Source organism: Heteronotia binoei, chromosome 2, assembly GCF_032191835.1.
Source record: "Heteronotia binoei isolate CCM8104 ecotype False Entrance Well chromosome 2, APGP_CSIRO_Hbin_v1, whole genome shotgun sequence".
In the NCBI taxonomy this organism is placed as follows: domain Eukaryota; kingdom Metazoa; phylum Chordata; class Lepidosauria; order Squamata; family Gekkonidae; genus Heteronotia; species Heteronotia binoei.
The window spans coordinates 54508249-54535337 of NC_083224.1; the positions used below are offsets into that span (position 1 = coordinate 54508249).

The following is a 27089-nucleotide window of genomic DNA, read 5'->3' on the forward strand; positions in this document are numbered from 1 at the left end:
TTCCTCAAAATTCCCTCCCTTTTTAGAAAGTAGTGGATGCTGAGTGACAACAGGGGGGCATTCTGAATTTAGACACTTCCATTTAGACACATACAGTGGAGGTGAAGAATAGGTTTAAGAAACTCTCTCATGGATTGCTGCCTTGTTGTGGCGAGAGGGCTTAGGTGGTTCAATGAGGCTATGGGTTATGCCATGCAGGACCACCCAAGATGGACATGCCACAGCTGAGAACCCAGACTAAATGTGATCCGCTGGAGAAGGAAATGGCAAGCCACTCCAGTATCCTTGCCAAGAAAACCCCATGAACAGAAACAAAAGGCTAAAATATATGGCGCTGGAAGATGAGCCCCTCAGGTCAGAAGGTGCCCAATATGCTACTGGGGAAGAGAACTCAAGTAACCACAGAAAGAGTGAAGCGGCGGGGCCAAAGCCGAAAGGACGCTCAGCTGTGGATGTGTCTGATGGTGAAAGAACAGTCCGATGCATCGGAAAGAACAATACTGCATCGGAACGTGGAATGTAAGAACTATGAATCAAGGTAAGCTAGATGTGGTCAAACAAGAGATGGCAAGACTGAACATCGACACCTTGGGAATCAATGAACTAAAATGGATGCGAATGGGTGAATTTAACTCAGAGGATCACTACATCTATTATTGTGGCCAAGAGTCCCGTAGAAGAAATGGTGTGGCCTTTATAGTTAACAAGAGAGTGAGGAAGGCAGTAATGAGATACAATCTCAAAAATGACAGAATAATCTTGGTCCGTATCCAAGGCAAACCATTCACTATCACAGTAATCCAAGTCTATGCCCCAACCACTGATGCAGAAGAGGCTGAAGTAGACCAGTTCTATGAAGATCTACAACACCTTCTAGAATTAACACCAAAAAAAGATGTCCTCCTCATCACAGGGGATTGGAATGCCAAAGTAGGAAGTCAAAAGATGACTGGAACAACTGACAAGTTTGGCCTTGGAGAACAAAATGAAGCTAGGCAAAGGCTAATAGAGTTTTGTCAAGAGAACAAGCTGGTCATAGTGAACACCCTCTTCCAACAACATAAAAAACGACTCTACACATGGACATCACCTGATGAGCAACACAGAAATCAGATCGATTATATACTCTGCAGTCAAAGATGGAGAAGCTCCTTACAGTCAGCAAAAACAAGACCTGGAGCTGACTGTGGCTCAGATCATGAGCTACTCATCGCAACATTCAGGCTTAAACTGAAGAAAACTGGGGAAGCCATTAGGCCATTCAGGTTTGACCTTGATCACATCCCTTATGAATATACAGTGGAGGTGAAGAATAGGTTTAAGAAACTAGAGTTGATAGATAAGAGTGCCTGAAGAACTATGGACGGAGGTTCGTGACATTGTACAGAAGGCAGCAATCAGTACCATCCCAAAGAGAAAGAAATGCAAGAAAGCAAAGTGGCTGTCTGATGAGGCTTTACAAATAGCTGAGGAAAGAAGGAAAGCAAAAGGCAAAGGTGAAAAGGAAAGATTCACCCAACTGAATGCAGATTTCCAGAGAACAGCAAGGAGAGATAAGGAGGCCTTCCTGAAGGAACAATGCAAAGCAATAGAGGAAAATAATAGAATGGGAAGGACAAGAGATCTATTCAAGAAAATTGGAGAAATCAAGAGAATGTTTCATGCAAAGATGGCCATGATAAAGGACAAAAATGGTTGGGACCTAACAGAAACAGAAGAGATCAGGAAGAGGTGGCAAGAATACACAGAAGAATTATACAAGAAGGATCTCAATGTCCCAGACAACCATGACAGTGAAATCGATGACTTCGAGCCAGACATCCTGGAGTGTGAAGTCAAATGGGCTTTAGAAAGCATTACTAACAACAAAGCGAGCGGAGACGATGGCATCCCAGTTGAGCTATTCAAAGTCCTAAAAGATGATGCTGTTAAAGTGATGCACACATTATGTCAACAAATTTAGAAAACAAAAAAGTGGCCACAGGATTGGAAAAGATCTGTTTATATTCCAATCCCAAAGAAGGGTAATGCCAAGGAATGTTCAAACTATTGCACTCATTTCATATGCCAGCAAGGTCATGTTAAAGATCCTACAAACTGGGCTTCAGCAGTATGTAGATCGGGAACTACCAGAAGTTCAAGCTGGGTTTCAGAGATGTAGAGGAATTAGAGATCAAACTGCCAACATTCGATGGATTATGGAGAAAGCACGGAAGTATCAGAAAAAAGTCTATTTCTGCTTCATTGACTATGCTAAAGCCTTTGATTGTGTGGATCACAACAAACTGTGGCAAGTCCTTAAAGAGACGGGAGTACCAGACCACCTCACATGTCTCCTGAGAAACCTGTGTAAGGGTCAAGAAGCAACGGTCAGAATGGGATATGGAACAACTCATTGGTTTAGAATAGGAAAAGGAGTTCGACAAGGATGTATATTGTCACCCTGCTTATTTAATTTATATGAAGAGCACATCATGCGGAATGCTGGCCTGGATGAAGCTCAAACCAGAATTAAGTGCTGGGAAAAACATCAACAACCTCAGATATGCAGATGACACTACTCTAATGGCAGAAAGTGAGGAGGACCTAAAGAACCTCTTGTTGAGGGTGAAAGCGGAGAGCACAAAAGTAGGCTTGAAACTCAACATCAAAAAAACTAAGATCATGGCATCTGGCCCCATCACACCTTTGCAAATAGAAGGGGAAGACATAGAAGTAGTGACAGACTTTACATTTCTGGGATTCAAGATCACTGCAGATGGTGACTGTAGCCATGAAATTAAAAGACGTTTGCTCCTTGGGAGGACAGCTATGGTGAACCTGGGCAGTATAATAAAAAGTAGAGACATCACCCTGCCAACAAAAGTCCATATAGTCAAAGCAATGGTATTCCCAGTAGTAATGTATGGCTGTGAGAGCTGGACCATAAGGAAGGCCGAGCGCAGAAGAATAGATGCGTTTGAGATATGATGCTGGAGAAGACTCTTGAGAGTCCCTTGGACTGCAAGAAGATCAAATCAGTCAGTCCTAAGGGAAATCAACCCAGACTGTTCCCTGGAAGGTCAGATGCTGAAGCTGGAGCTCAAATACTTTGGGCACCAAATGAGAAGGGAGCACTCCCTTGAGAAGATCCTGATGCTAGGAAAGACAGAAGGCAAAAGAAGAAGGAGACAGCAAAAGATTGAGATGGCTGGACAGTGTTACTGATGTAACAAAAATGAATTTGGGCAGACTTCGGAGGATGGTGGAAGACAGGAGGGCGTGGCGTGACTTTGTTCATGGGGTCGCAAAGAGTCTGACTCGATTGTGCGACTGAATAACAACAAAAATTCTTGAAAATAGTTAACCTCAAAGGTGAACAACTTTGAGAAAACAATTAAAGTATCTTGAAATAGGTCATTTGGCTGGTAGCCATTCTGCTCCGCTGATTATGATATTCTGTACACTCATATTTTCTTGAGTATTTCAAGTACCAATGAAACCCACAAACAGCCCCAGCATTCAGTGTTAGAGTATCAGTAGAGACCTCTCTCCTGTAGCTTTGATTCTGCAGGATACAGTAGGAGTGAAAGGGATTTAACACCTCTTGTGAGCTCTCAGCAGCTTGGAGGATTGGGTTTCTGAAGCATGGGCCAGATACTAGGTAATTCAAAAATAAATGCCTGCTTCTCCCACACGCAGCTGTTTCATTTTATGTTCTTTCATTTCAGCAGTGAAATTAAGTGTAAAAGGTTGATAACATCAGATTATTTTACAATTCAAAGCAAGCTCAGAAAACATTAAAAAAGGAAGGCAGAATATAAAGCACAATGCATAGCTTTGATTGCTTGATCTTCCATGAAACTCGCACCCATCATTTCAATATTATAAGGTTTATGGGATGGAAATTATGATGGATTCTCTTCTGCTATTGTTGTCATGTGTTTAATCTGAAATTTAAAAGTGTGAGCTACTGATCACCCACACAAAGATGAGCCACAACCAGAAACTGAGTGGTTAACCAAAGTCTTGTGCTTCAGCTACAATACTATCCTGGTTTATTATTTGAGCAAATTTCAGGAATTAGGCTGTAGTTCATAAAAACAAGAGTTATCAGGTCTAGAAAATTGGAAGTCCTCATATCTGTGAAGGACATCAGAAAATCCCATTATAAATCTAGCAAATATTAAAGCTATACTGGATTTCCATTACAGGGGACTTTTTCCTCCAGCAGATCGACACTGTGGCTATTAAAATAACATAAGTCTAACAGGCTGACTGGTGGGGGGGGGGGGGAATGAATATTTCAGTAAGATTCACAAATGATTAGCTCTTAATTAATTAGACTTTAAGCACTAAAGAGCAGACAGAGCCAAAGAGTTGGAGGGAAATAATCTATACAAGTAGCCATGTTTGAGGTCCATTTTCTGCCACATCACTAAACCATTCCAAATATCTGAAAGGGCTTCAGGAACCACTTCCAATGTAGTCTGATTATCTATGTACTAGAAGGCAAGCAGACCAAGCCTCAGCATGTCCACTGAAGTTTTTGAATCCTCCTAAGGCTCTTTGACTCTTGGCCCAAGGATTCTTTGTAGTAGAAAAACATTACAAAACCTTGGCAAAGATTGGGGGGTTTATCAGGGGTTGCACCTGAAAGAGAATTAGGGAGCTCATTCACTTTTATGAAGGTAGATCAGTGCCTAACAAATGACACAAGAACTTTAGGGATGGGAATCCAGATACTGGAAAAACATGCTGTGGATGGCATTACACATACAGCAAGACCAAATGTTCTTTTAGTTTGTTAATTTCACTGTTTTGCCATTGGATTCTAACTTTGTACTTTGCATGCTTAACCACTGCCAACCAGCTATATGTAGCACTGCTCACAATACCCCATTTCATTGTCTGATGAAGTATCAAGCATACATAGTGTATAGTCATGACCTTGAGGTGTTCGTTGATTTATTTATTTGAATTTTTATTCTGCCCTCCCCAGATAGGCTCAGGGTGGATTCCAACAAGCAGAGTCAAAGACTCATTACAATAAATTACAATAGGTTAAAAACATTAAAACAATAAAATTCAACATAACAGCAATTAAAAGTAACCTATTAAATGGAGTAAATGGAGTCAGTGGTACTTTAGTAAGTTGGGAACTGGAGCAGAGAGGCCAATCTGAGGAGGATAGCTTTATCTACTGGAGAACAGCTTTGGGAGGATGTTTTATAAAAAATAAATAAAAAGCAGCAGCACACATGGTCATCTGTGAGAAGCAGGAGGCAATAAGAGAAGATTTTGCAAAACATGTTCAGATTGCCAATATGCCACAATTGACTAGCGTTGGTAGATAGTGGCAGGTGGGTTTTAAAAGGCACCAAGAGAGATGCTTCCTGGGATGGTGTCATTTCCCAGGCTTCTTGTCTGTCCAACTGGAGTGTCATGCTCAAAAGACTGGGGCTTAAATCCCCACTCTGCCTATAGCAATCAATATAACTTCTGGAAAAAACACATACAAAAATGAATCTACTCAGGGACATTAAAGAGTTTTGCAATAGAGGATTTTATTTGGCATCTCAATCTAAAACATGCTTACTCAGAAGTGCCATCAAGGTTCTGCAAGACTTGCTTTCAAGTAGCTTCCAAGGTTGGTAATTTAGTTTGTTAACACTACAAAACAAAGTTTTAAAGATCTGTTCTGTATTAACAGGAGGTCCATTAGTGTTTATCAACTGTTCTTGAAGCACTGAAGTGAAATTTTTAAACATTCATATACACAAAACAGGCGTTAAATCACAGAGACACAAAGTTTCAGGCACAAGGGGGGGAGTTTTTCAAGAATTGTCTCTTGCTTGACCACACGCTAAATATTCCTGCTGCAACTTAAAACTATTTCACTGCAACAATGAAGCCTGGAACTAACTTTCCAGATGTGAACATCTGTTTTTCATTTGCCTCAGCCAAAAAAACACAAGGAAGATTGACGACTCCAAGCCTAGCGCTGGCCAGACATAACAAGTAAAAACCTCTGCATACTATGGAGTAATAGTTGCTATTACCGAAACTGTCATGATCTTTGTACTCAAGGTGACTTCCTGGCCATTCCCTCAAGTGCAGACGTCTCTCTCACATACATACACAGACACAGCCATTATTATCTATGAAACAGAATTCAGTCATACCCAACGTGAAACAGTCCAGCAGAGGCAAAGTTTCACATGATATATACTAATACTTTTATTATATAGGATTCATGGCTTGGGGTGTCACAGTTGTTAGGATAATTCCATACTGTCTAGAATCATAAAGTTTGGTGCATGGCTCAAGATACCATAAGCATTAGAAATGTATGACAAAACAGTCATAAACTCAGCCCTCAAAATAGTGAAATCACTTTTGCATTAGCAAACAGGTAAAACTTGGCACACATAGTCCCATAGGGTTGTGGGGGGGGGGGGGGAGAGAGATAAGATACTTTACATTTTACAGTCACAAATGTTTGCCTCATAACAGACACTAGTTATCAGTCACAGAGGAGTCCAGTCCTCTGTGTTGTACCTTGACTGCCCCAAAATGAATCTCTTCTTCCCTCAGAGCACGTACAGAAAGACAACACTCTCCCCTGGATGAGAGTACTGGAGGACAGTCTTTGGCTAGAGTTTTAGAAAAATCAGAAGCTGATTCAGCACAGGCGTAAAAGCTGTGATGGGGGGGGGGGGAGAAGTCAAGCTGATTTTACTAGTATAGTATGTGCTCTATTAATACAGCTTCCCACCAAAAAAATGGAAACACACTAACCATTACAGCAGCTAAAGAGGTAGTATATCTATCACAAAAATGGGGAGAAGGAATTCTGTGAATTTAAAGGTAAAGGTAGTCCCCTGCGCAAGCACCAGTCGTTTCTGACTCTGGGGTGACGTCACATCATGATGTTTTCATGGCAGACTTTTTATGGGGTGGCTTGTCATTGCCTTCCCCAGTCATCTACACTTTCCCCCCAGCAAGCTGGGCACTCATTTTACCAACCTCGGAAGGATGGAAGGCCAAGCTAACCTTGAGCCAGATACCTGAACCCAGCTTCTGCCGGGATCGAACTCAGGTCGTGAGCAGAGAGTTCAGAGTGCAGTACTGCAGCTTTACACTCTGCACCACGGGGCTGTCTGTGAATTTAGGGGGAAGTATTTGTGAATTTCCAGCATTGTGCAGGGAGGGGGGGAACTAGATGATCCTGGAGGTCCCTTCCAACTCTATGATTCTATGAATCCTTACTGCAGAGTGAGACCAATCAAGATCACATTGTCCACTGATGGATCCCAAAAGGTCCACATAACTGAGCTATAGAGGACTCCGCCTTTCCCCCAGCAACCACAGCACAGTGTCATTAAATAACACAGCAACCATTGATACACATCAGACTGATTGGCTACAGCTCTGCCAGCACTGGGTTTCAGCTCCAGCTCAGCACACCCAGGTTGCTAATTCAGGGGTACTTTGTAGGAAGGTCCCAAGGTCTATCCTTGGTATCTGCAGTTAAAGGAGAAAATTACAAAATACCTTAGCCAGAGAACTTGGAAAGCCATTATCAATCAGAGTACAATACTTCTTGGGATTGGCCAATAGACTCAGCATAAAGCAGCTTTGTATGTTTGGCGCATAAACCTGTATGTTCCCTTTACTGGCACAACAGTGACTGAGTCTGGGCTGAATCATAAACATCCATCTGCTGTAAAGGAAGTCACCTAAGGCTGATCAATATATGGACCATCTCATGTGAACTAAATGAGTTTCCGTCAGTATGTTCAGTGTACAAGATACAAGCTGTATTGAAGGCACAATTAATTACACCATTTGGGGGACAAAACTGTTTTACTGTATGTGCTAATTTTGTTGCAGAGTGTGGGAAGTCTCATGAGCCTACTATGTTTAAAACACTGCTGCAAGCAGCCATCAACCAAATGGCCTGAAATTATTTGGTATGGGGAAAGGGTGGGGGAGTGTGTGCTTCTACCAAATGTAGAAGATAAAAATAAAAGATTTACTTCTATACACTTCCTTCAGACTACACTAAATATGAATAAAGAGCCCTTTGTATATATTCAAAACTGAACTCCATGCAGAGGATGATTTATTTACATTTTTAATGCTAAGCATATGTTGGTCTTGATGACTTCAGCTCCATGAATGAATTTTTACACAAGTCACGTCCTTTCTGCTCCATCCCCCCCTTCTAAATTGATACATTTTTTCCATTTACTGGAAAGCCCCCAAAATGAAAAAATATGCAGCTCCAACTTCAGTTTTCCCTTCAGTGTTCTTTTCCCTGAATTATCTCTAAGGGTCGGTTTCAAGGGTTTCAAGAGAAGAGCTGATAGATAAGAGATTTCTTGACTGACAGAACAGATGGAAAGAGTTGGATTTGGATGATACCAGACTTACTTTCTCTCTCCTCCCCCCACCCTCCAACTATCAGGAGCAGAACGGGGGGGGGGGGGGATTTTGGTCTGCTGAGCGTGGAGGAAGCAAGAAAGTCACACTCTGTGGGTGGAAATTGATCTACCCATGAAAACAATCTGGGGGATCCAAGCCTTCATCTTCTCCAATTTTTGGATGCCAAGTTAAAATGCAAAAACAAATCATGCTAGTTCATCATTTCTTTAGATACTACTTTTGTCCCAGCAACCTTTGAATCTTAGAGTCTTTTAAAGAAATGCTTCGAAAGGATTGCTTGCCCCCTCAGGCATGATCTGACAGGATTAAAAAGAGGCTTAAAATCAGCTGCAAACAAGATACAATATCAGAATCCTATGGTTTTCTCTAATAAATTCCACAAGAGAGGTCAAAAGTATTTAGTTTACACTGGATTTAATACAATTACTTTCTTACATGAATGTGGCAAGCATGCCCAAGAGATATAATTAACACACATTTATAAAGCAGTTTATAACCTTTTCCCAGATATGTAGGTGGTCCTCCACAGGCAAGGCCATGTCTCTAGCCCCAGACAGTCACCCTGATACAGCAATCTGTTCCAGGTGTGGAAGATCTGATACTCAAAGAACTTTGCTACCCATAACTTTTGTTTCTTTGTCCTCTTCAAAGGGAGTTATGGAGCATACAACATAATGGATATATGCACTGGCTCTATCTACTGAAATGAATGAGATTCGTGATTAAAACCCAAAGCTCCTGACACTGATGTGCAGACTAGACATATCTGTAGTTATACCACAGAGAGACACAATACCTCTCAGAAGCAAAGAATCAATAGGTCTTCACAGGGTGACAGTCTTCTCTCAAACATAAATGAAGGTTTCTTGTAAACCGCAGAGTTAGTGCTAGTTTGAATATTACAGTGGACCCCTAAAAAAGCTCCTACAGATCGAGACTTGCAAGTGGATAAAATGTGCCCTTATTCTGCCTTTTCCTTAGGCATAGAGTGCATGATGGTGGTGGCACAGAATCATAACCTGCCTGTGAAATCTCCAAAACAAACAAATCCACCACGAATTTGTGCCTGTTTTCACTTTGTTCTCATTTCTGACCCTATCATATTTTAAAATGTATATCCACACAAAAAAAAATTACAGAAAAAAATCTATATTTAAAACCAAAAAAACCATACAAACTCTGGGATTTTCTAGAATCCATAGTAGCAACAACAGCAGCTATATATTGCTGACAGGTTTCATTTTGCCAGTCTTGGAGATAAAATTTCAACAGAGACAAGGCTAGCTCTTGCCAGATTTCTCACACTTGATAAAATCATGCCCCATGCCTTCAACATTTAGCTCAAATGCTTGGACTTCTGTTCCAATCTTTGCTATTCCTCATTTTTGTTCCCTTTATTCTGATAGCATTATGTGTTTCCCATTCCCCACCAAGTGGCAAGAAGTTTCAGAACTAGCAGTTACCTGGACTAGTTCCCTTTGGAGGAGGAGAGTGCACCAGAGTCTGGTGTTTTTGTTGCATGGGTTTCACTTATCACTTACAAATATACAAGCAGGGCCGGCCCGCTCACTAGGCAATCTAGGCATTTGCCTAGGGCTCCAGCAGGGTGGGGGCACCGAAATCAGCCCTTGCCCCCACCCCACCCCCAGGCAAATCCCTGTTTGCCTCCCCCTCCCTCCCTCCCAATTTTAATGTCCAGGAACGGGTGGCAAAGTGCCACACTCCCCAGGCTCTTTAAAGGCTACCCCACCACCAATCAGCTTATTGATGGGTAAAGTGGCACAGAAGCCGGTGGCTCCTATGCCGGCCTTCCAGCGCGCTCAGAATGATCAGTGCTGGGGCAGCAGTGGTGGAGAGGACAAGCGAGCCACTGAAAAAGCGGCCACAGTGCCACTTCCTCCCCACTTCCTTCCCACTCCAGGAAGGAAATAAGGAGGAGGCAGCAGTGCGGCCACTTTTTCAGTGGCTTGCTCGTCCTTTCCACCACTGTTGCCCCAGTGGTGATCGTCCTGAGTGCGCTGGAAGGCCGGCATAGGAACTGCCGGCCTCCGTGCCGCTTTACCCGCCAATCAGCTGATTGTGGGTGGTGCGGCCTTTAAAGAGCCCCAAGAGCATGGCACTTCACCGCCTGTTCCCAGGCATTAAAACTGTGAGGGAGGGAGGAGGAGGCACCGTGGATGGGTGCAGGGGGAGTGCTGGGGCAGGGCAGAAGGCAGCAAGGCTGTCTGAGACACCATGCACCCTAGGGCCAGCCTTGTATACAAGCTGAACATAGGGCCTGCAAGACGGAGCTATTCCGTCGGGCCTTCGGTTGAGGCAGCGGACATTCTTATTTCCATCTGCTTGGCCTCCCTTGCTTGTCATGATGCTATCTTATTTTAATCTTATCTTAATTTATTATTCCATCTCTGGGCCTACTGTTGTATTGATATATATATATATATATAATGTGCCCAATTGGAAACTGTGGCCTGTGTCATATATGTTGTTTGTTTTATTGTATCCTATGGTTTTAGCTTGTAGTTTTTAATTGTTTTAACTTTTGTTGTTATTTGCCCTGAGCCCACTCATGGGAAAGGGCGGAATATAAATTAACAAAAATAAATAAAAAAGAAATAGGTGGAAGGAGAGACTTCTCTAGGGAACAAAATCTACTATCCCATATCGGGGGGGGGGGGAGGAGAGAGAGAGCACCCACAATCTGCTTTTCTCTTCTTTCCAGAATCATTCTAAACAGTGCTTTATTTTCAAACACATGCTTGTCTTCCCTTTCTCAGCAGGGGTCCCCTCTTTTCCAAGACCTGATAACAATTCAAAAATTAATGTTCATTGAGGAGATATCTACAGTTGTTAAGAAACATTACAACATGGCTCTGGTTTCTTCCAGACATGCTACTGTCCAAGCCCATTGGACAGACTGAACAACAAAATCAAGCTTGCACCAATAATGTATAGAAGGCTACTGCAATAATATTCCATAAATGCTAACTTTTAGGATGTTTTCACAGAGAAGTGCAGCAAAGCACAAATATCTAAGCCTTCTAGAAGTGACAACCCACATACTCTGTGGTACAGAACATAACCTTTATAAACACAGAAAATTGAAACCTTCAGTAAAGAAGAAGTTACTGTTTGGTGAAAGAACCATAGTTCTTAAAAGTTAAATATAGGATGCAATGTAGTGATTCCTTAAAACTTAGTCTACTTTGCAGTTTGCTTCCTGTTTTGATTTAGCAAAGAAACTTGCTAAGGTTTATTTATTTATTTTATTTTATCAAATTTATATCCCGCCCTCCCCTAAAGGGCTCAGGGCGGCTAACAACAGTTAAAAACCACATAGAATATTAAAAAAACAAAATATACAGTAAAATCAATTCTATACATTTTTCATCCATAAAAATCCAAGATGCATGTCGATGTTTCTGATTATCTGCATTTGCCCAATAAGACTGTTAGTGCCGTGGGGCATTAGCTACCTCCCCTTAACCGTTAAAGACAAGCATTTGCTGGGATACTGGTTTCTTTTGAACTCATGATGAGTTCATCATACACTACACTTTTGAACTTAGACCAAATGCGGATTTTAGCCAATAGCAAATGAGCTCTTCTGAGTAAACTCTCATGTACAAAGAACTATGAAAGCATACCCCCTCCTTCATCAGCTATAAGAACCAGAAAAGATTAAATGGCATCTATTACTAGGAAAGTCATGAATGAACCATTACAGAGTAACTCTCAACAATGTCAAGACTCTTATCTAAGAAGGCTGTGCAACCATTAGCCACCAGGGTAAATCTCATTGTCTTTTCTTTTAAGAGTGGGCATGGAGTCAGGATAGTGGGAAATAAGGCAACCCCCTTCTCACTGTAGATAGATTCAAATAGGCAGCCGTGTTGGTCTGAAGTAGTAGAACAAAATAGAAGTCAATTGTACCTTTAAGACCAACTTAGTTTTATTCAGAACTTAAGCTTTCGTGTGCATGCACACTTCTTCAGATGAGGAATGAGGTACAGTAAGCAGAGTCACATATAGCTGGTGGAGTTTGGAATGCCAAGTGGTACAAAGTTAAAAAGCAATAGCAGAATAGTAAAATTAACAAATTCAGAAAACCTTTGCTCTGGGTTGCATTAGCATGGGAAATCATAAAACAGTAAAATGCCTGTTAAATATTCTATTGCTAATAAACCTGGGTCAAAAAGAAGGCATTTCTTTCCCAGAAGTTTTTCCTGTCCAACTAATTTACCTTTTAACATGTAATATAAATATATACATCATTCTAGTTTGCCATTAGGAAAAAATACATTAAAATATAGTGGAAGATGGGTTTAGTATATACAAAAGCATTATTTTGATACACTATCCTAAAAGAGAAATACGTTGGAATACTGTGGATATATTGCCATACTTGGTGAAAGTGGGTTTAGCATATGTTAAGGAGATAAAAAAAACAAAACAACATCTTTGTTCAGTCCTGGGGAAGTGTTTGTATAACACAGTATAACTACACTATATAACACAGCCTAGATTTCTAAAATTCTGGTCTCACTTTACCAAAAGAGCAACATACTAACTGCATTATGAAGTGCACACCCCTTGAACAAGTCATGTTTAATTAACCCGAGACCATGCAGTCCAGAAACTGAGACACAACCACTGACCAAGGGAGGAGAATTTGCACCACAAGGTCAGGTTTCCTCAACAGGAGAACCACAAAACATGAAGCAAAATTAATGCTCTTTGAAGCAACTTGAGTTGTAAAACAGAATCCCTCAGGCAAGCCTCTCCAGGATGCTCGCTGAGCCACCAAGAGAGAACTCTACCCAAAGTTCTGCTTAACTGCGGGCTGATGTTGGCATGGAAGATGTCTCAAGTGCGTGTGTGAGAGATTAATCTGGAAACTTGCTATAGCAAAGGGACATTTTCCCTTTTCAGACCAAGAACTTTCTTCAAGCCCTTCCGAGTTAAAGCATACAAACTGAAAATTAATAAATCAGCTCTTGGCACTAACACTAATCCCAGAACTTAAAGCAAGTAAGACTTCCAGTGAAATCATATTGGTATGCCCTGTCAAGGTATATTTATTTCTGAACCAAATCAGCTTCATCTTAATTTGAATTACTTATCTGAAGAGCACATGTCAAGAAAGTGATAGACCATCCCATCATTGATTATATCCACTGCTGTTAGAATGAGTTGTCACCCAGGAGGTTCCTGGTTCAAATCTTCCCTCTGCCACAAAATTACTTGCAAACCTCAAGCAAGACACACTCTTCAAGTTTCCCATGTGTAGTCTAAAGAAATTCATCTGATTTCTCCAGAAGGCTTTCAAGGCAGTTTACACAGAATGATAAAAGATGATTAAATTGTGAGCCTTTCTATATCCATACCAAGAAAGCAATACTCTGAAACAGCATCCCATCTGACCCCCAATTCTCATCAGGCTCTTGTGGTTGACCCCCAGTCACTTTCTCCTGACAGCTGGCAAATGGATGGATAGGTGCCAGGTTGTATGTGTCTTAGACCCCTCCCCCTCCACCCATCAGGTTTCTGCTCCCCCGGGGCAGAGGACGAAGAGCAGGTTTACTTCATCCAAGGTGTTGGCCTACCTTTCAGGGCTGTTATAAGAATTACAACAAGACATGTATGAAGTGATTTGAATACTACAAGTGCTACATAAATTTGAAGTATTATTATTATTTCACACAAAGGATTCATCACTCAGTTTTCATCTTTTAAAACTGTCCTACTTTCTTCACTGAATTTGTAACGTCTAATTATATTTCAAAACAGGAGAGGTGGAATTTTACACAGAATTTTCCTCACAACAATCAACAGTTGAGAGAGAGTCTTTTAATTACATTTATCAGATTATTATGCAAACTATGTTTGCCCAGAAGAAGCTAAGTTGGCAAGACAAGTGATGCTTAAGAAATAAAATATGTAATATCATCTATGAACCTTAGAGGCAGATGTTATAAAACATTTTTTCTGTTCAATGTTAGACTGTGATCAAAAGTGAACCATACTAGTTTATATACAGTAATGACTTTTGACAACAGCAACCAACTTAGCCACTGTTATCTCGTGTATGAAATTAAAGACAATCACCTTTTCCTATTACCAAGGAACTGGGTATTTGAGTTTTTGTGGGGTATGGAGATGTCTCTACAGAGGAGAAGAGTTGCAGCACAGTGGAAGAGCATCTCTTTTGCATGCAAAAGGTTCCAGGTACAATTCCTAGGAAGAAGGATCAGGTGGCAAACCATACTGACCCTCATAAACCACCATAAGAAGGCCACTTCAAGGTGTGTTCAACATTTGACAGCAGATTCCAGTCAAGTTTTTTTCAGAAAGAATCTGAGTATTAAAATGTCATCATAGCTTAAGGACCAGAAATGTACCAAAAGTGCAAGAACAATATTTAAGAGACTCATCTATGAGCTAAAGAGACTTCTTGGGTATCATACATTCAGCTACACTCACCAAGCCTAAGCAGCAAAGCAAAAGATTATCTAAATTTAAGAGTAGGATTTTAATTTACAGGCAACAGGAAATGCTGTAGCAGCTATAATAGTACAGTCCGCTGTGTGCCATGCCAACTATCAATAGGGCAAGAGTAACAGCTTAGGGGCGCAGTCCCAGAGAAACACCAAAAGGGAAAGTCCTTGAAGGACTTTTATATGAAAGTTGCAGATTTATAGGACAGGTGTATGGATGAGACTCTTCATGAGTATTCTGTATTACAGTGACTCTGTGGCATATGGGAGTGAGAGTCAGTATAGAACAATGGAGGCTTTAAAGTGAGTGAGGCGAGACAGTGGCTGTTTAGAGCAATTTGGTTTGATTGCTTTGACGTGACCCACCTCAAGCAGGTCTGTGGAGAGGTAGCCAAGAAATAATCAAAAATAATACAACAAATAGAAATTATTCAGTCCACAGTATGTGTCTCAAAAATGGCTCACCACATGCTGCAATTTAAAGTAGCTACCATATGGCTGCAGCAGTGTAACCTGGGCCCAAGAAGACTGGAAAGAATCACAAACAGCAGTGAAAACAACACTTAGAGTAATCCGTAGCTCATATGCTATTCAGAATACACGTTCTTTCCAGCAGCATCAGGTGAAGTACCTTTGTCTGAAACTGAAAGAGTAACACAGCAGACAGGCTTCTCCTGTCCTGCATGTGTTTTCAATAAGCACTGTATGACTATCCATTTAAGCAAGGAGATAGTACCCTCCCAATTTGGACTCAGCCTTGCAGGTTAGTGATCAAACACAAGCTAGAGGTATTATGCACATTGCCATGACCTCTTTTCCAAATATATTGTGGTTATTCATTTAGAACATTTTTAAGCTGCCCTTCTCTGAAACCAGGTAAATGATCCACCACAGTCACTCAGCTTCATGCAATATTTGCACACAATATCAAGTTCTATGCAGTTCTCTCCAAAAGTGGCATTTGTAGTGAAAGAGTTTTCTAACCCTATCCTGAAACTTATGGTGACAGATTTAGCAAGTGAACTTCAAGACATTCCCATCTTTTAGTGTCCAATCTTTAACACACACACACTGGGAACTGTGATTTCAACGTTGAGGCTGACATGGTCACTGGAGAGAGGAGAAATGCCCAATCTTCTGAGTATTCTTACCCTTTGTAAACATAAGAACTATGGATTGATAAACCCATGACAAGGAAGCACAAGTAACAGGAAAAGGAGGAAGGCTGACATTCCCTGTGCAATATGAACTTGAGTTCCAGATCCATGTGGCTCGCATGTACCTCGTTTGAACAGGAACAAAAACAGACATAGAAGTCACTTGGGTGTCCCTCTTCAATGCTTGTTGTAACCACTGAGGCTGCCCCACAACAACTTCCCAAATGAAGCAAGTGATAGCTCAAGTCTTCTTTAGGCCGCATTAGCTAAATAGTTATGTCAGCAGCTGTAAGCAAACAACCTTCTTGATCACCACCAGCTGGGAGGTTTGTCCCATTAATTTGTAAAAACAGCAGGAAAACCAATTCTGTCCCACCCACACATCCATTCACCACCAGCAACCAGTCCTCTGAATCTGTTTTCTGACAGAGAAACAGATGAAAAGAAGCTATTTTGTTAATTTGCAAATTCAGTTTCCTGAAGCATCAAAAACACCAAATTTAAGACACTATAAGAAAATCTCTGAAGATTGCACAAATTGAGGTTTGTGGCTCCTGCAAATTCTCCAGAGGGGTTATGTTTAGGCAGGGCTCAGAAACTATTAAAAAGCAGAAAACCAGAATAAGGTGTGCTAGACGCTGATAGGAAACAAAGTTTTAATCCTGAAAACCCCTCTGAGTCAGTGGCAAGTATAAGCAATATTATGTAGGCAAGTAAACAGCAGAATTAAGGGATTACCCAAGTTACAAGGAAGTTAGGTATTCTGTTCTTGCAGAACGGCACTAACATTTCAGCTCACAGCCAGGTTAACTACCAGGCAACACTATTATATTAATATAGTGTTGCTATGTGTTTGTAATACAGACAGCCTAGTGTCTCTAAGTGGCTACTATACTGCATAATATGCACTTAAGCATAGTACACAGGAAGCTGCTTGCTAAGTGCTACAGTGTGTGAGAAAATTGAGGATCTGTATGTTTGATTTTAGATGATCATTTTGAAGAATTAGCCTTGAACAACATAATGGCTGAATTTCACATGAGCCTAATCAGACTTCTCCTTCCACCTGCTCTGTGTGCAAATTGCCAATGCCTTTGAACCTGTCCATAATTGGTGTCCATTTTCTCCACAGCAGCCTGCTACCCAAGGTCGGTCTCCCCCCCCCCATCCACTCTGCGTGTGTGTGTGTTTATATGTGTGTGTGTCTAAACTGAGTTAGTGTGAGCTATTTCAGTTTTTTAGCCTCTGGCTCACACATTTTTGTCTTGGCTCAGGAAAAATGGCCCCAGAGCAAACTAATTTATGCAGTAGCTCACAATTTTAGTGCCAGTAGCACACAAAGTAGAATTATTGTTCACGAGACTCTATAGCTTGCAGTGGCTTCCAACCATTTTGGCACCAGGGACTAGTTTCATAGAAGACAATTTTTCCAAGGACTGGTGGGTGACTCTGGGGGTTTTGCCACCCCATGCTGCTCCCCCTCCGCCCACGCCCCATCCCTGCCCCCCATGGGGGTCTTTAAATGGGGGGGGAGACTGGGGCTGCTTCTGCCACCTCCCCACTAGCCAATCTACCTCCTCCTCCCATTTAAAGACCCCCAGCAATCAGCTGATTACATTTACCTTGGTTTACATATCTGAGAGTAAGTATCATACTTGTGATCCAACTCAGGTCCCAGTTAGAAAGGCAGACTAACAACAATAATAGCATAGGTACTATGGTCCAGGTCAGGAGGTACACGTTTTTGCTATTGCTACAAAACTCTAATATCTATATATTATTAGCAACATGCGGTTCCCACATCTGCCAATACATAAATCTGCAGACAGGGCCACAAGGACACTAAACAGATTTTTCAGCATACTTGGGGAACTCCCCAGGTTTGTAGAAAAATCTTAAATCAACATATATATTGGGGGACTTAAATTCCCACAAAATATCTTTGGGTTATCTCCTTGTGTACGGACAACACTCTCACCTGATTACAACAAAGCCACTCCAGCCCAGCCCAGTGGTGGATTCCAGCAGCCATGCCAGGCCTAACAGCAGTGGGGGACACCGGGCCCAGCTGCAGCGGACACCAGCAGTTGTGCCAGGCCCAGCTGCAGCAGAGGACACTGATAACTGTTCTGGGTCTGGGTGTGATGACGGTGGTCACTGGATACTGCTGCAGACCCAAGCAGAAGCAGAGGGAAATGACAGCCACCACGAGCCCGGGCTGTCAGCAGTGGCGCAGCAGTGGCGGATGTCAGCCATTGTTGGAGGCCCAGGTACAGCAGCAAAGGACGATAGCAGATGCTGTGGACCGAGTGATGGGGAAAGGAATATAGCATTCCCCTTGTGAGTCTCCTGCCCCTCTAACTGAGCCATAAGGTGTAGGGAATCAGCAGCGATGGGGGGGAGGGATTCCCCACTGCAAGTATCACGAGTCCCCACTTGTAATATATAATATCATTCTCTAGATTATTTTTAAAAACATTTAAAAACAATAAAAACAAGGTCCTCCTGGTTATCAAGATATCCAGAGACTCTTTGAGACATGAACCTCTTCAACTAGCTTTCTTTTCATCTCTGTTAATTAATTGTTCAAAGCTTGCATTGTGCAAGGAGCTGCAACACAGGAAGGTCTACAGCAAAATTTCCACTGAAACAGACAGGACCATCCCTGTGCAGCCTGCATATCTACCATTTGTTTCAATCTTCCTGGTAACCTGTACCCTTAAGTTTGTATAGACTGTGGACCTAAAAACAAAACAAAAAAACCCCTGTATTCATTCACCTATCACTTCTGTCCTCTTGCGCCTTCATTCAGCTATATTTAGCCCATTAATGAGCAATGTGTGAAAAAGTTGCCACTCCCCCCCCCCCATTTCTTTGCTCAATTAGCTTATAGGAGTGGTTCAACTGGATATATATATATATTTTTTAAAAAAAACCCTCTTCAACTACATATTTTCCACTGAAGATCATTGGAATGCTGGCAGAAGCTCTTCTACTAGCGAAAATTCACATATTTTGCTATTTCAGAGAATTTGCTTACTAGCCAACGGTTATTGTGCATTTGGGAAGCACAGAAAAAGAGGGGGGGGGGATATAATTAGCTTCACTTGTAAAATGCTTGCCATAATTGTAATGCTGACTGATGGAAAGCCTGGGAGGGAGGTGGGGAGAAGCCTAATAGATTTCAGGATATTCTTTACAGATAATAAAGTGTGTGTGTTTCAGGGTGGAGAAATTGGTAAGTGGATACTACTTCTCACCACAAGTCCATATGGAAGTAATCAAGCGCAAGGGTGGCAGCTGGGGCCAATAACAGTCACCTGCAGTTGAGGGACACAGGGGTTTGGGATTGGTTTTTAATGCTAATTTCCCCTCCGAAACAATAAGCGAGAAGGAGCAGAGTAGCAGACGAGACCGGATGAATAGAGACCCGCTAGAACAATAGCTGCACCTGGTGTTAGGAGCTGAGGAACAGAGCTGGCACACGTCAACAGCACAGGGCACATCTGTTACCCTCAGAAAGTAGCCCCACCCCCCCTCCTCCACCAGCCTGTGTAAGCCATATGAGGTCTTTAAACATTCACAGCTTGCTGTATGCAGCAACAAGTTTGAGTTCTTTCAAAGTGCCAGTATTCCCCTTCCCTGTCTTGCTCGGGAGGAGTTAAAAGCTGACAGAAGGCAATCCCAACCCACCCCACAGAACAGAAAAGTCAAGGAGGAAGCTCAAAATCTGTGAATTGCTTACACAGCATCCTGCGCAAGGTATGGGTATTTCAGTACCTCACAGGTTCTCCTCCCCTTCTTTGCCCCCACTTGAACCGCGATCCAATAGCTACTTCCAAGAAGACCTGCAGTACAGAAAGACTAGGAATATTGCACCATGTTCAGCAGGCCTTTTTAAAAGCAGGAATACACAGGAACGCAGTTCCGCCTGGCTTGGTGTCAGGGGATGTGGCCTAACATGTAAATGAATTCCTGCTGAACTTTTTCTACAAAAAAAACCCCTCTGTGAAACAATGGTGGCATCAGGGGGTGTGGCCTAATATGCAAATGAATTCCTGCTAGGCTTTTTTAAAAAACCCAAAAAAGCCGTGGTGTTCAGTAATCTGCCATTTTTAACACTCCACTCCATCTTTACACTATACCTGCTGTGTGGCCATTATTAAGTCAGTCTAAGTGTAGCATGCAGCAGTGGTTAGAGTGTTGGATTATGATCTGGGATACCCAGATCCCCATGCTGTCAGAAAGCTTCCTAGCTGGCATTGAATCATCATACTGTCCAGGGCTTTTTTTTGTAGCAGGAACTCCTTTGCATATTAGGCCACACACTCCTGATGTAGCCAATCCTCCAAGAGCTTACAGTAGCCACTGTAAAAATAGCCCTGTAAACTCTTGGAGGATTGGCTACATCAGGGGTGTGGCCTAATATGCAAAGGAATTCCTGCTACCAAAAAAGCCCTGATCCGGTCTCAAACAATCCTTCCTCACAAGGTGGTTGTAAGGATAAGACAGGAAAGGAAGAAGCATATATGATGGTCTGATCTCCCTGGAGACTGGGTACAGATAGACTGTCAAGTGTTTGACAAAGTTTGTTTAAGTGGGAGAAAACACCATTAGTGGCTAAAGTTTGCTGCCACAAGCATGACATATGAGCATATAAAGAGTCATACAGCAATGCAAATTTAAGTGGAAAAGCAAATCTTCTCCTCGGTAGAGCTTTGAAGCCTCCTTACTTACAATTCTTTCTTACAATGACAGATCTTGGCATGTTTAGGCCCTAAAAGGAGAAATGGGGATGTTTTGAGATTCAACTAGAAATTCATGTCCAAAACTTGCTTTCAGATCTCAAGCATGTCAAAAACTCTAGTTAAATTTGCTTCTGGGAACAGGCCATCCAAGCTTTCTCCACTTTTCAGTTTTGTTGAACATGCTGCCGCAACTACCCTCTAAGAACCAAAAGGTGTTCATGAATGTAAACTCAAAATTAGGTTTCATGAACAGTATGAGTTCAGAAAACCTAGGTTCCTGGAAAGCTGCTTACTTCACAGTAACAATATATATCTGAAACAGCATTGGCTTTCCTTAACACTTTATGAGCAAATTAAGCCACCACAGGAATGAGACTGTCAACCAGTAACATTAGGTTTTAGTCATAAAGAATCAAAAGCACACAGATGCTTTCTGACTGCACTGTACGCTGGTGCTGAAAGAGGACAAACTTTAAAGGACATACAGTAGCCAGGAAAACAGTTTCTTACCCATTGGTGTTGCCAGCATTAAACAGCAGGAAGCAAAATACTTCAGGCATAGCAAGCTTACCTCCCTCCAGTTTCCATCTCTCTAAACCAGCTGAGATAAGGGGAAACCAATTTGATTTCAGGTATAAAAACATTCAAGACTGGCACTGCTTGGCTAAAGATCTCAGCCAGAATCCCACAGTCAGGCAGCAATATCAGGGGAAGGCATCGGCCTCTATGCCCTGTTGTTGTCTGTCCAGAGGAACTGGTTGGTCATTGTGTGAGACAGGATGCTGGACTTGATGGACCATTGGCCTGAATTCAGCAGGGCTCTTCTTATGTTCTTATTAGTTATTTCCTCTCATGAAATCAGTGAAACTCCTACAAAACAAGACTTGTTCCTAGGACTGAAATGGTGCTGGAAAGGATACTCCAAATCCCCAAGAACCATCATCAATGTTTTACCCACCAGGTTGGAAGCTTTCCCATCCCCAGGCACTGCAATGTCAAAACATCTTCATTTGAAAGCCAAGTTGACAGCCTCAGCCTAGAATGCAACCTACTGTATTTCCCCAAATTTTCCTTTCATTTCCCAATGGAAGTTCTGCTCGTCACTAGACATGGTTATCACTTGCTTTTAAATTTAGACTCACACAGATGTAAACCTTTAGAATTTCAGAAGCAGCAAGTTTTAGAAACAAATGGGATCTGAAATTCTGCTGTAGGTTTTTTTTCGCTTGTTGAACAAATTATTAAAGGTGATTGGCTTAAGATGTTTAGTAAATAAACAGACAGTAAGTGGATCTTGGAGAAGAAATGAATGAGTCAACTTCAGCAGGGCTGGCAAGATCTATTATGATCAGAAAGATTTAAAATGCAGCTGTTCTTTTAAAAGGAAAATGTTATCTTCCAGGTCAGACATGGGAATTTCTCCATCTTCCCCATTTTACAGCTTCTCTTTTTAATAGGTACAACTTTTCAAAACACAAACACTTTCTAGAGTTCATCCTTTCAATCTGTAGAAAATGTTCTCAAAGTTGCTGAGAAACTTCTTCATCCTTCTATTAAGCTGTGCCCAGGAACCTCTAAATATGCAGGTTTCAGCATGCTACAGTAACCACACACCCCTTCCTGGGGGGGAGGGATTCATGAAAATGCTGTGCCTCTATTCTGATGTCCCCCTCCTTCCCATGTAGTATCTTATTTTGGAAATCATTCTATAGATAATCTTTGCAATTACTCAAATTCTGTCACCTTGAAGTGCTTTGAATAAGATGCAAAAAGGAAGTCATAAATTAGAAAACCTTCCTTGACCACAGCTTTTAATCAACAAGGCAGTTATTCCCAAGGGCATCATCTTATCCTACACTTGACACTTCCTTTTTCTTTTTTGTTTTACAATCAGAACTGAGTGAGACTGCCTATCGCCAAAGCACTCCCTGATCATCCCAAGCCTCTTGAATACCCTTTCCTCTTATCTGTTTGCACACCCCAGGAATGGAACCCGAAGATTACTTTTTGGATGCAAATTGGCTGGCTTTATCTATACATTGGAGCTTGCTGTGGTCCTATAGGGACTACATTAACAAAGCCATGAAACAGGAGCACTTCAGCTTTGTTGGAGTAAACCTCTTCAAGCCAGTAATAATTAAAAAAAAAAAACTTGTCTAGCTTTCAACTGCAAACTCATTCCTTGCCTATACCTGCACAGTAATGAATGGCTAGCACCACAGTGAGCAACATACTTTCCAACATGTGCAGCCTTCCCTGCACCTGATGTCTCTGGAATAGTATGGAAAAATTAAAATTACTAGCTGAAAGGGTGTATACATAATATGCAAGAATAAATTCTCTTTCTCTACTAAAGGACCTATTCTCACACACTCTCATTAATCTACTTCCCAAAACCAAGAATGCATTCTTCCTTTCCTCTCTTTAAAAAACAAAACAAAAAACTCCTGAGGAAAGGATATTTTCCAAACAAGAATTTGGAAAACAGATATTTTCTCCCCAAACTTGTATCATCATCAGGCTCCTTCTTCCAGATCAGGACTAGTACCACAGTGGTGGGAAGAATAATCTGTTCTTGCAGCTTCACAGAAATACCTATCCACAGCCTAGACATCTTCCAGTTTCCAGCTATTCTCATTCTCCATCACACAGTGACTACCTGAGTCTTACTGAAAACTTTAGAACAAAGTTTGAGACCAGTGCCTCCTTTAAGACCAACAAAATTTCATTCAATGCATAAGCTTTCATGTGCAAGCACGCTTCTTCAGGTATAGTACGAAGGACTCAAACTTTGTTCTGCTGCTTCAGACCAACACAACTACCCACCTGAAAACTTTAGAATTGGAATTTTTAAAAAACCTCCTAACCATGCTGACCACTCCCTGCATTCAAGAATAGAGGGAATCAAGCTACAGATACTGGGAACTTTCCAGGAAAAAGGCATACATCAGGTGGCATGAGCCTCCACTGACAATGTTTTTGAAATCATTCTTCTTGTCTGGGAAATTTGCATTTGTAATTCTGCTAAGAAATAGGCTATGTTTCACATTGTTTTGTTACAGCAACTCTGTCTCAGCAGGATACTATCTTGGTTGCAAAAAAAAAAATAGGGAGGGGATGGGAGGGGATGAATGTCATTTCTTTCAACTCTACACAATAGCTATAAGGATAAGGATAAAACTTATTCATCTAAATGCTTTTGAGTTTAAGAATCAGGGTGCCATAAGCATACAAACTGTTATCATGTGGTGTGTATCAGGATGGTGAATTGATCAGTGAAACACACCAATACTCTGACCACGGAAAAGGGAATTCCCATTATTTTGTTTGGGTAAAATACTCTGTGCATGTAATAGGGAATAACCTTGCCCTAGATATCCAAGAGAACTCACCCCCAACCTTACATAGGTGGAGGGTTATCTAGCAAACAAAAACAATCCTTTAATTTGAGAAGTGTATGTTTGATGAGCATTCCAAGCTGAATTCAAGGTTCAGCAAGGACCCCACAATGCCAGCAAAGACTGAGAACCAACACTGCTCTGCCATAAAACTTACCTCAGAGAATTGCTGCTTTTAGAATCCAGCAAGAGTATGAACTAATATCAATAAAGCAAAACAATCCAAATAACTATCTGAAATGAAAGGAAGATGCTTCATCCCTCCTGTTAGGCATTATAATGCAGAAACAAAGTCATGGTTTCTCAAAGTAAAAAAGTACTTGGCACTGGCAAAAAAAAAATCGTTCAGCCTTTTAATTTCTGTTAATTACAATTGACTGTGAAATACTGATAGCTAGCTTCCTACCCAAAGATTCCAAAAGCAACCATCAAAGCTTCCAACATAATCATGAAGGAGAGCTATACGTTTACCATCAAGTGTTTACTGTTTTTTTCCTCAGCTGCAAAATCCATGGAGCAAATCAGCTCATCTAATGAAGTTCTCACCCAGCAGAGGCACTGCAGTCAAACTGAAGGTGGTTAGTAAGATTGGGGGGGGGGGGGGGGGGGCAGCAGGGAGATCCGTAGCCAAAGTGCTGCATCTGTTAACATTGTGCATGCAGACCCACACTGGCATCAAGAAAACAAGTCTTCTGATGCATTTTAAGCCACCAGACATACCTTTTCTAAATAAAAAAGAGGGGGAAAGCAAATCTGACATTCACTGCCTTGATTTAATTAATATGAATTAGAAGAGCTTCCTTACCGTGTACAGCCAAGGCTAAAACAATCCAGCTGTTGTTCTAAAACACCCCGTTTCTTTAAAATATAAACAAAAAAATGGTCTTCTTTTTGCAACTCGTAATCTTCAAGCCCAGCCTGCGACCAGCCTGCCTTCTCTTTTCATTAGCTGGACATGTGTCAGCTCCCGCACATCTGCGATCTCTCACTGACTAGAGCCGCCTGTCCGATTCCAGAGAAACACAGATGGATCCCAGATGGGAAGGTCCTGCCAAACAGACCAGCTCTTTACCTTGCCAGAAGACCCAAATACACACAATACACACACACCCTCCCTTCTCTCTCTAGCTTTCCTCTGCCTCCCCGTTGCTTCACTCGCTCTGTTACCAGGGCTCTCTGCCAGCTGATGTCACTGAAGACACACCTACCAGAGGCTTTCAGCCAGAATGACATTAATGTGTTAAAAACTTGCAATTTGTTTATGGCCAATAATAACAATGATATTGGGCTAAACTTATCAGGAGTCCCTAGAGAGCAGGAAGCTTGAAGGCTGGGACAGTACAGATTGCTCAAGGGGCTAATGCCCCATTATCTTTTTCAGCTTCTGGGGTGGTTTCCTATCAAAAACCTTCCACAAAACCCTCTATCTAATCAGCAAAAACAAGCTTTGTGACATTTTAAAGACCAAGGCATACATTTGAGCATAAATGTCTGTAGGCCTGAACCCATTTTGTTGCGCCTAAAATGGTCATTTAAGTGGCTAGATATATCCAGGATACAGAAGAAAAGAGGGATTTTTCATATCTGTTCTTCTTCCTCACAAAAGACAAAATACTAAACAATGCAAGAAACGCATTAGGTGTGTCACATTACTATGCAAAACACAAAGTCATACAAGATCTAATCAAGTGAGTTACAGGATCCAATCAGCATAGGTGTTTTCCACTCTCATCTAGCAGTCAGTTACTGGTGATCAATAAGGCATTGCAACAACCAACACCTAAAAAGAAGTAATTATTTTCTATAATATGCAAACCACTCCTATTCTCTATTAAGTTCAAGTTCCACAGTTCCTTTTTTTTTTTTTTTGGGGGGGGGGGGAGGGAGACATATTTCACTTTCTCCTCTTTCTGTTTTATGCATATATGCTTACCAATTTAGGTGAGTACTGTGTGTTTTTGACAGTATACTTATTTATTAAAGCTTATGCCGCAATCGTATTTAATTCTGAGCATGTCCCTATAAGTGCGGATTTAAAAATCTAGATAATGGGATCATGTATAGATTGGGAGGAGGGGACTTTTCTTTCAACCCAAAACAACCTCCAGATTTTTTTAAAAAAAATCCAAACATTTTATAAAAGTTTAAAAACAGAGAACCTATGTCTGGGCTTGCACAGATGCTGCAACTCAAATAAAAAATGCTGACCAAGATGTCACAAAAATCACAGTCAGCATTAAAAACCAGGCATTATTTTTAAAAAATAATGATCATCTGAATGTGGTGGTAGAAGGAAGGAGGACAGGCAATGGCAGGAGGGTTTGGGGAAGGAGCAAGACAGAAGTGATGGAGGCAGGCCAGGGGAACAAGGTGGCAATGATGGAGAGAAGAGGCAGGGCAGCAGCAGAGGCTGCAGCCGCAGGAAGGAAGGAGGTGGCTGCAGTGGCACAAAGAGGAAACAGGGACTCATGGGAAAAACTTTGAGCAGAAATTGCTCAAGATGGGGTTTCTGTTTCAAGCCCCCATCCCCCCCAGTCCTGTGAGCTTTCTTCTGCAAGCTTCCCCCCACATTAGCTGGCTGGTAGGGTCAGCTAGCTGGGACCATCAGCTCTTGCCCAGTGAGAACAAGGTGAGAGGAAGCAGAGGCCAATGGGAGGGGATGTCCCCTTTCCCATGAATTCTGATGGATCCCCCCTCACATGTGCATATGTAAGTATCCTTCTGGAAACAGATTTGAAAGGTTACACCTCTGAAACTCTCACAAACAGTCTGAAATGCTGAAGTGCTTCACTTTGGTATTTGAAAACTGGATATGCAGAAGCTGTTTGGTAAATCAGTACACTGGGTTTTTTAAAGGCT

At 41.6% G+C, this 27089-nt stretch overlaps 1 protein-coding gene across 5 annotated transcripts in view; it reads right to left on the reverse strand.

Moving 5' to 3' along the window:
- The window catches only part of CBFA2T2 (CBFA2/RUNX1 partner transcriptional co-repressor 2), a 101294-nt gene that overhangs the window by 33404 nt on the left and 40801 nt on the right, over positions 1-27089 (reverse strand). Inside the window, exon 1 of one of the 5 annotated variants that reach the window (XM_060231001.1) lies at positions 25036-25369. The exons of the other annotated variants lie outside the window; for them this stretch is intronic. The gene's annotated coding sequence lies outside the window, so the exon portion shown is untranslated. Of the gene's footprint in view, positions 1-25035; positions 25370-27089 lie in introns of those variants that run through there. 5 annotated transcript variants of the gene reach the window in all.